The sequence below is a fragment of the Canis lupus genome, chromosome 9 (assembly GCF_048164855.1).
Source record: "Canis lupus baileyi chromosome 9, mCanLup2.hap1, whole genome shotgun sequence".
In the NCBI taxonomy this organism is placed as follows: domain Eukaryota; kingdom Metazoa; phylum Chordata; class Mammalia; order Carnivora; family Canidae; genus Canis; species Canis lupus.
Genome location: NC_132846.1, coordinates 51,373,238 through 51,382,204, shown reverse-complemented (window position 1 = coordinate 51,382,204; position 8,967 = coordinate 51,373,238). Strand labels below are relative to the sequence as shown.

The 8,967-nt window shown below is 50.4% G+C and overlaps 1 long non-coding RNA gene across 2 annotated transcripts; it reads left to right on the top strand.

Annotated features, from left to right (window-relative positions):
* Window positions 1–312: 312 nt before the first annotated feature.
* On the top strand, window positions 313–8,675 carry LOC140640297 (uncharacterized). Of its 2 annotated transcripts, none has more exons than XR_012036969.1 (5): window positions 313–616; window positions 1,421–1,518; window positions 2,045–2,143; window positions 6,020–6,054; window positions 7,762–8,675. It is a non-coding gene; the product is annotated as an uncharacterized lncRNA (long non-coding RNA). The 2 variants fall into 2 exon arrangements; XR_012036968.1 differs by having other exon boundaries at window positions 1,963–2,143.
* The last annotated feature ends 292 nt before the right edge of the window (window positions 8,676–8,967 follow it).

Sequence of the window (8,967 nt, the reverse complement as noted above, 5' to 3'; positions counted from 1 at the left end):
ACTGATCAGACCACAGCTCCAACAACCCTGGGGAATTGAGTTGTTGTTTTTGTTTTTGTTTTTTAGCGGAAATGTCCCCCCTGGTGTTCAATCAGGCTTTGCCGGGACCCCTCCCCCACTCAGTTGACTGCACAAAGCTTTCGAAAAACAGCTCTGGTTTCCAGGCGGAGCTGTATCCACCCAGGAACCTTGCCTCCACCACATGCAGCCTGCGGACCTCAGGCCTCGCCTCCCCCTCCAGGGGTGAAGTCAGGCCAAGACAGGGTGAAGAATTCAGAGGGTGTGGGTGTTTTGCTGGGGACAAGGAGTCCCTTTTTGTTTGCTGTTCTTGGTGTCATTTCCAGACAGATAGGAAGGGAAAAAGCAGTAAACATTCTTCACTTTTGGACAAAAGCTGAGATGAAATTTTTGTCAGGAATCTCCCTGTGGGCCAAGGGTTCTGTCGTCGGAGGTGGAGGGTGGGGAATGGAAGACCCAACTTCCCTCGAGAAAGGTTGAGTCAGACGAAGCCAATCCCTCAGATGTGGGATGTAATCACAACGCCCTCGATGGTTGCCCCTCGCTGTCCACGTGAGCTGTTCAGCAAGGGAGATGCGCCCCTTCTGTTCAGGCTCAGGTAAGGTCATTTTCTGTCACAGAAAAAAATCTTTGATCCATTTAGAGATTAAAGCCTCCAGTCACAGGGGCGCCTGCCTGGCTCAGTGGGGTGGTGCGTGCAACTTCATCTCTGGGTTTTGAGTTCGAGCCCCATGTTGGGTATAGAGATTACTTAAAAACAAAATCTCTCTCTCTGTCTCTCTTTTTTTAAAGAAGCATCCAGTGTAGCCTGGGTGGCTCAGGTCGTGATCCCAGGGTCCTGGGACTGAGTCCCACATCAGGCAGTGGGGAGCCTGCTTCTCCCTCTGTCTGCGTCTCTCTGCTTCTCTGTGTCTCGCATGAATAAATAAATAAAATCTTTTTTTTAATTTTTTTTTAATTTTTATTTATTTATGATAGTCACAGAGAGAGAGAGAGAGAGGCGCAGAGACACAGGCAGAGGGAGAAGCAGGCTCCATGCACCGGGAGCCCAATGTGGGATTCGACCCCGGGTCTCCAGGATCGTGCCCTGGGCCAAAGGCAGGCGCCAAACCGCTGCGCCACCCAGGGATCCCCCTAAAATCTTTTAAAAATTAAAGTAAAAAAAGCATCCAGTCATAGATATGACACTCATCTCCCTTCAGAGAAAAAAAATCTTCCTCCTCCTGCTCTAGGGTCTGTGGTTGGGCTGATGGCGTTCAGGAACAGGGCTGTAGTAGGCTTTGGTCTTTTTCTCACCTGACTGCCTCCCCTTCCTTTCTGGTTGCTTCCAAGGTCTCAGTGGGAGGACTGGTGGGGGGAGAAGAAGTGAGACCAGGGGAATAGGGCAATTCTTTCATGGCAGAGTTGCAGTGTGCTCTGGGCCCAGCAGATGGTGAAAGCTGTTTCCTGGGGCATCTCTTGGGTTCTTCAGAGGTTCCTATCTCTGCATCTCTTTTACAGGTAAGCCACCTGCAACTCCATCTTCAGCCCCTAGGCAACCCAGCATGCCCTTCCAGCTTCTTCCTGCTAAGATCCCTTTACCGCTTTAGGAGGCATTACTGGGCTTAAAGTGATCCCTGGCTGGATCTCTGTCCCACAGCCTGCATCTCGCCCCAGGGAAGCCCTCACAGGGCCCCACTCCAACCCCAGTGCCATGCATCCCCTTGGCATGGGCCTGTGGGGGCCACAAGCCGAGGAAATTCTGGGGCCACCAGAAGCTGGAAGAGATGAGAAAGGATTCTCTCCTTTGGTGGGAGAGCTAGAATTAAGATCCAGACTCTCCACTCTGGTCTTGGATTGTGTTTCCTGCTGAAACCTTGATCTCACACTTCTGGCTTCCAGAATTGTGAGAGAGTAGATGTATCTGTTGTGTTAAGCCTCCCTGTTTGTGATACTTTGTCATAGCAACCCTAAGAAACTAATGCAGTCGTAAGAAACATTGTCATCTCTTCCTTGCTCTCTCTCAAATCACTCATCCTGAGGGAAGCAGGCCACCATGTCATGAAGATCCTCAAGCAGACCTATGGAGAGGTCCACATGGCAAGGAACCAAGGCCTGTCAACAGCCAGCACCAACCTGCCTCCATGTGAGTGAGTAGCCTTAGAGAGCAGGTCCTACAGCCCCGGTTAGGCCTTCAGATGGCTGCAATCCTAGTTGACATTTGACTGCTACCTCCTAAGAAACATGGAATCAGAACACCCAGTTAAGCCATTCCCCAGTTCCTGGCTCACAGAAACTGTGAGATGATCAATGTTTATTATTATTATTTTAAGCTGCCAAGTATTGAAGTAATCCCTTATGCACCAGTAGATAACAAATACTGATATCCATTATACTGGGGCCTTGTTATAACCTGAAACAGGAAGAGTTGCACTGTGGGGTCCTCATACATCATTTGGAATGGATGGGGGCTGCAGTGCCATTCTCTTTGGGGACATTTCCAGCAATGGCTCTTCAACCATTTGTGGTTAGGTGTCCCAGTTATTCCTTTACCAATGGGCACCTTCCCTGTGCCAGACACTGTGTTAGGGGCTGGGGCTATGGGTGTGAACTGTCCTGTTCATGACCAGTCGCCATGATGGCCATCCCTCTGCTGGTGGGCAGGTATGGGCAAGGAAGACTGCCCCCATTTGCAGAGGCCTGAGGAGGAGGGGGCATGGGGACACTAGGAAGAGGAGCCTTCAGCAGTAGGATCCTGTAAAGGCAGGAAGAGCACTAAGTTTGAAGGTCCACAGAGCAGTGGGAGGTAGCACTGGAACTAGCATCACAGCTCTCCACTCTTGGAGTTCTACTTCTTGAACTGCTCACAGACTGGTTCATGGTACCAGGGTCTCTGCAGATACTTGGAGTCAGGGACTTGAATCCTGCAGGGGCACTGTTGTCTGGATGATAGTGTCTCTATGGAAAGATGGGAGCCCAAAGTCCCCAGATCTTGTGTCTGGTGTGCCAACTTGGCTAAGTCCCTCCCTTTGGGGATCCTTTGAACCATGACACATTAGCCACTTATTCTGAAAAGCCTGAGGGTGAGAAGCCTGGCCCTCTGCAGTCCTAGTCCTTCGTACTGGTATTTTCTAGAAAGGTTAGGTCAGATTTTGCCACCTACAGGAATCTTCCAGGCTGGTCTTTCCCAAGGCAACTTGTACACCTTGCAGGTAAGAATAGCCACCATTTCTGCAGCATCTACTCAGCAGCAAGTGATTTCTAATCTTCCCAGCACCCTCCAAGGCAAGGGATTATGACCCACATTTAGCAGTTCTGAAGAGTAATATTCAAGAACAAGCCCCAGGTCACAAAGCTAATGAGGGGCAGAGTGGGGATTCCAACCTCGACCTGTCAAACCCTAACACCCCTCATGTCCACCTGCCCTTCACTCAGGGGCATTCGGTCTGAGGATTAAAGCCAGTGCCCCAGGAACTGGAATCTTCTCCAGCCTCAGGGGCTTACCAAGGAGGGGTAGACACGGAACAGTGAGGCTGCAAAGAGTGGTAGCTAAAGAGGATGGGGTCTGAGGCCAGATTGCCCAGGTTTGCAGCCTAACTTCCCATTATGCTCCTAGCTGCTGATTCCTCATCTGAAAGATGGAGAGAAGGGCACCTAACTCCTTGGGTTGTCGGGAAGATTAGATGAGATAATACATGAAATTCATGGGAAGAGTAAATAGTCCATGATGTTTGTTTTCTATGAATAAATATTATTGACATTACTGTCCCTTCATGGCCACCAGACTCTTCTATCAGGTCAATATTTGCAAAGGAACACATTTACATGAAACAGATATAAAATTGGAGGCTGATGGAAATTTGTGGCTGGAAGGCTGTTTTCTGCTTTGGGGAGAGATTCTTTCCCAGCTCTAAGACAGCTCCCTGTGCAAGGTGATGAGTGTGATTAATTGCAATCAGCTCCTCTCCACATAATGAGGAAAGTTGGATGTCACCCTGTGGCTTCCGTCCAGGTGAGTGCAGTTACCCATTGGGTCCACAGGATGTCGCTAACAATCATGCTTCTGCTACCCGCCGCCAAACCAAGATGCTCAGGGCCTGGAACTCAGGAGCAGACTCCCAGTCGGGGAAGAGACATTACCAGGGGCTGAGCAGTCTTCAGCAAGACCCTTTGAAACCGTTCTTGACACCACAACAAGGTGTGAATAGAAGGGAGGGTATGTGGTGGCCAGGAGTGACCTCGCTTAGGGGGAACCCAGGTAACGAGGTACAGAGCTAGAAGAGTACCAGGGTCTCCTCCTGCCTCCCAATTAGGTATGCCAACCCTACATTTGTCCAGTGTGTGTAAAAGGCTCAGTTGGGAACAAGAGCCTGGTTTCTGGGTCCCTAGGGATGGCCACCTCAGGGAATGTGATTTGAAGATAGGGGTTCAGCTGTAAAAAAAATGAAGATGAGAGTTCAGGGAGCCATGGGAGGGCCTCTGCTCCTTTCCCTTAGGCTGCCTACTGATTTCTGCTCTTTTAATGGCAGGAACAATAGAATTAGCAATTCATCCTCAAACTAGGGTGCTCACAAAGCCAGCCCCTCAGAAAAATGCTTGCTCCCAGGCCCTGCTCCTGAGCAGAGGGTTCTTGGGGAGCCTGGGCAAGTGTCTAACTCTGGTGAGAAGAGGCTGCCAGACAGCATGAATTTCTCCACCTAGAACCATTCTTAGAAGCCTACTCTGATTGGAAGGGAAGCACCAGAGATGCAAGAAGCTATGGTCCAGGTGTCTCACTTGCACAAAGGGAAGGCTGTTCTGAGGGGACGAGAGCATGTTTGTGGAGGGTCCACTGTGTGTACACAGTAGATGCCTGGGAAGCTCTGTTCCCATCTCCTTCCGCGCTTCCTCAGAGCCTTCTAGAAGGGGCCAGCCTAGCCCCATCCCAAGACACTATTCTTTCTTTTCTGATGATCAGTGTTTGGGAGTTCTGTGATTTCTTTCCCCTTTCTCTCCATTTTGGCAGAATCACCTCTCAGCAGAGGAGCTACTTGCCCTGAGGCTCCAATCCACCTGACCTGGAGGGCCTGGCCTCAGGGAAGTCGGCCTGGCCTCAGGGAAGTCGGCCTGGGCCTGAAAAGCAAACAATGCAGTAGAAAGTGGAGCATTTCCTCCTCTGTGAAAGGGCAGCAGGAGAGGGAGAGGGCCTTCTCCTCCAGGCACTGTGCTTTTGACTAAGGCAGTTAGCGAGGAGTTTAGGGAGGGGAACAGCCTTCACACCTCCCATCTGTGGACCTGGAGCAGGGAGGATGACCCCCACCCCTACTGAGAGGTGGAATCCCTGGAGGAGAAGGGAATGCCCAGGACTTGGGTTTTTTTGGAGAGCTGTTGGAGGTAGGGACAGGGACCCAGAGACATACAACCAGCCTGGGATTGATTTGTTTTTATTGCTTTTTAAAAATCATGTGAATGATCTATGTTCATTGAAAAAAAATTAGAAAACACAGATAAGCCAAGAGGAGACAACGAAAGTCATTTGTTAATGTCTTGGCAAATATCCCTTTTCTATGCTTAGATACATAGAGAATATTTTTGTTTGGTCAATAACATGTTTTCTTACTAAAAAAAAAAATGTTTTCCTACTGTACATTGCTTAAAAACCTGCCTTGTGGAGTGCCTGGCTGGTTCAGTTGGTCGAATTCTTGATCTTGGGGTTGTGAGTGCAAGCTCCACATTGGGCAGAGAGATTACTTAAAAAAAAAAAAGAAAAGAAAAAATAAAGAAACCCTGGGGTGCCTGGGTGGCTCAGTTGGTTAAGTATCTGCCTTCTGCTCAGGTTGTGATCCCGGGGTCCTGGGATCAAGTCCTGCATCGGGCTCCCTGCTCAAGTGGGGAGCTTGCTTCTCCCTCTGCCTCTGACTCTCCCTCTGCTTGTGCTCTCTCTCTCTCTCTCTCTCTCACACACACACACACACACACACAGGTTAATAAAATTTTAAAAAGAAAAAGAAAAGAAAACCTGCTTTGTTGTCTTTCTCAACAGAACAATATACTATGACATCTTTTGGGGACCAGAAGGTAAGTGTACTTCATCTCTCGTGTTCCTGGCTCTGGGGTGGTGACTGGTGATTGGAACTTGCCCTGGTGACTCTGCCTGTCTCTTCTCGGCAGCAAAAAGGAGCCAGGCGCCCGCATGGGGCTTGGGCCTGGATGTTGGTCCTTGGGCAGCTGGGACAGGCTGGAGACAGCAGGGCAGAGAGCTGTTGCAGAAAAAGGACATGCTTTCCCAACAGAATCTTGATGATCTTGACCACTCCAGCCCCTAACAGAGTAGAGCTCCCTCCCCCCGCCCCGTTCCCCACCCCCACCCCACCCCCGGGGTAGGGGTTGGGGCAGGAAATGAACAAGGACAAAGCTGCACAGAAGGGGGGGATGCAAGTGAAGTAGGCAGGAGCCAAGTTTGCACAAGTGCTTAAGCCCACAGGCTCTGGAGTCTGACAAGGACCTGGCTTCCAATTCTGGCTTTGGCACTAACCAGCTGTGTGGCCTGGATCAAGTTATTTAACCTCTGAGCTTCCAATTCCCTAGTTGTAAATCAGAGCGGTACCTACCTTATCCAGTTTTGGGTTTTTATTTTTAAGACTTTATTTATTTATTCATGAGAGACACAGAGAGAGAGGCAGAGACATAGGCAGAGGGAGAAGCAGGCTCCACTTGGGGAGCCCAATGTAAGACTCAATCCCAGAACCCCGGGATCGTGCCCTGAGCCGAAGGCAGATGCTCAACCACTGAGCTGCCCAGGTGCCCTACCTTATCGAGTTTGTGAAAATTAAGTCAGACCTCCAGTACCCAGGCGATGGTAGCCAGAGTTATTTTTACCATCATCAGGTAAGTGGGCCTGGAGAGCTGTGCACAGAAGATGAATGTGCGTTTCCCCAAGTTCATAGCTATGGCTGAGTTTTTGGTATAGGGCCAGGCTTGGGTGCGGGTAGCTGGGATAGAGATAGGAAGTAATGGGAAGGGAGTTAGAGGGGAGCTTAGCACCATAGCCCCTTTGGAATCAGGTAAAGGCTCTGGTCACCCTTCCAGTTAAGGAAGATGTTGGATGTGTCCATACCACACCCCCCCTTACCTACTGCGCTGGAAGAGGCCCCCTCCTCCTGGGGGTGCAGGGCAAAGGTCTCAGGCTGGATCATAAGAATGAGGAGGGACGCCTGGGTGGCTCAGTCGGTTCAGTGTCTGCCTTTCAGCTGAGTCCTGATCTCAGGGTCCTGAGACGGAGCCCTGTGGTGGGCTCCCTGCATCAGGGTGTTGTGGGGGTCGGTCTGCTTCTCCCTCACCCTCTGCCCCTACCCCCACTTGTTTTCTCTCTCTCAAAAAAATAAATAAAATCTTTAAAAGAAGAATAGGAACAAGGTAGCAGTACCTGCACCTGTTTGTGCAGGTGGGGGAGAGAGGGCTGTATTTAGCTGGAGGACCCTGGCCTGGGAAAGAGGTGGAGAGTGAGTGGTCACTGGAGGATGGCCACCTGGCCGCCAGATCGCGTCTCCAGTGAGCAGAAGGGGGCGGGTACTGTGACCCAATGGTCACCTAGGTCCACCCTCCAGGGGAGCAGGGGCCCCGCCGGCCTCCTTGCCTGGACACCGGTGGCCTGGGCCCTTCCCACACAGCTGCTAATTAGGAGCAGCTTCTCCAAGGGCAGAGGGCTGTGCTCCCAGCAGTTGGACTGGTGGTAGATGTTCAAGAATGAGAGTATGTCTGCCTGTGTTCTTTTAACTTCTCCAGAAAGGTCACCATGGGGTCTCCATTACAAGCGGTCTTGAGCCCAGTATGATTTTCTCCTACAATTGAATCTACTCCCTGGATGGCTTCCAGTGTTCAAGCCGATGACAATCGCCTGTCTTTGCAATTGATTTCCTGGAAGCTGCTGGCCGGCCAGCAGCCACATGATGGATGTGTGCTAGGGGGACCGGTGCGGCCGGCGGGGCACAGGAGGCTGTGAGCCACCCTCCCACATCATGGCAGGGTCTGTCAAATGTAGGACGCACGCGCTCCTGCCCACCCGCTCCGCCTTGAGGTAGCAACGCCTAGAGGACAATTCACACATGTGTACCAAGAGGCATGGGCAGGGATGCTGGCTGCAGAATCGTCTGTGTGGAAAAAAAAAACTGGAGACACCTTATCTGTTTATGGGGGATGGGAGGGACTGCTGCATTCTGAATGTGAAGGGCATCCTCTGGAATCATCCAGAGGCACCACGTACCATGGAAGCCTTTTAATTCATGCTCCCCAGAGTTGAGGGAACAAATGGGACCAGGAGTGAGGGTGTGAGTGCAAAGGGGGTGATTGAGTCCACTCTGTTATATCCATGTGCTATATTATGCAGAAGTTTAAACAAACAAACAAGGATGCTCCATATATGTTGACATGAGAAAATGTCCAGGACATACTGTTAATAGGGAGAAAATTGCAGACCAATAAAGTCAACAGGATAGTATTTGTGTAACAGCAAAGAAAAACAAAGACCCTGGCACCATATACCCGTACACATGAACGTACATGCGTGTGTGTGTGTGTGTGTGTGTGTAAATGCTTGGCAAAAGTCTCTGATGATACACTGCAAACTGCTAGTGCAGGTTACTGCTGCGGAAAGTGGTGATAATTGATGAGAGATGGAAATAAAAGGAACTCTTCTTTTCTTTCTTTCTTTTTTTTTTTTCAAAGATTTTCTTTGACAGAGAAAGTGAGAGAGCACAAACAGGGAGAGCTGCAGAGGGAGAGGGAGAAGCAGGCTCCTCGCTGAGCAGGGAGCCCTATGCAGGGCTCTATCCCAGGACCCCAGGACCATGACCTGAGCTGAAGACACTTTTTTTTTTTTTAAGATTTTATTTGTTTATTCGTGAGAGACACACAGAGAGAGGCAGAGACATAGGCAGAGGGAGAAGCACACTCCCTGCAGGGAGCCTGATATAGGACTGGGCCCCAGGACCC